At 49.4% G+C, this 680-nt stretch overlaps 1 protein-coding gene across 1 annotated transcript in view; it reads right to left on the bottom strand.

Moving 5' to 3' along the window:
- LOC106870652 (sushi, von Willebrand factor type A, EGF and pentraxin domain-containing protein 1-like) overlaps window positions 1–680 on the bottom strand; it is a 370,300-nt gene that overhangs the window by 220,789 nt on the left and 148,831 nt on the right. The window lies entirely within an intron of this gene.

The raw sequence follows: 680 nt of genomic DNA on the forward strand, positions 1-680 counted from the left end.
GGGGGGGGGGGGGTGCTACTACTGCTCCTGATGATGGCACTCCGGCCGGCGTCAACTCTGTTGCGGGTGTTGGTGGTGCCCCGACGACGGACGCAGGCACCGTCGCTGCTGGTGTTGCTAGTGATGATGGTGTCGGTGATGCGGGGACCACTTTTTTCTGCTGTGGCTGCTGTAGCTGTTGCTTTATATGGGACAGTTGACCTTCAGGTGTCTGTCATCTCCGCAAAGGTAACACCTTGACCTCCTGCTCTCCACAGTGACGTGAAGCCTGGCGCCGTCTGGCAAATTTATCGAGCCGGTGATGGAATTTATGCTCTCTTGTTCAATTTGAACATGGAGCTCCATCCACTGATCCGACCAATTTTGTTGGTGCAACTTGTGCACTTCCAGTATTGCGACGGTATTCTCTATGCCTAAGGGGACAGCGGTCACAGCCAGCATATATTTATTTCTGGGGGCACCTCCCCAATTTTTATTTTTGTCACGCGCCGACCAAAGTATGACGACACGAGCAAGAATTCCTCCGTTCTTAGAGACTCTGTGGAATGCTGTTTTGCTGCTTCTTCTGATGCAAAACACACTTCCACAGAACCGTTACATATGTTTTGTATTTCCTGGTCTGAGTATTATTTCGAGCCGCTGTTGAGTTCCACTCTTTTTTTTTTTTTTTTTTTTTTTTT

The sequence above is a fragment of the Octopus bimaculoides genome, chromosome 13 (genome assembly GCF_001194135.2).
Source record: "Octopus bimaculoides isolate UCB-OBI-ISO-001 chromosome 13, ASM119413v2, whole genome shotgun sequence".
NCBI classification, from domain to species: domain Eukaryota; kingdom Metazoa; phylum Mollusca; class Cephalopoda; order Octopoda; family Octopodidae; genus Octopus; species Octopus bimaculoides.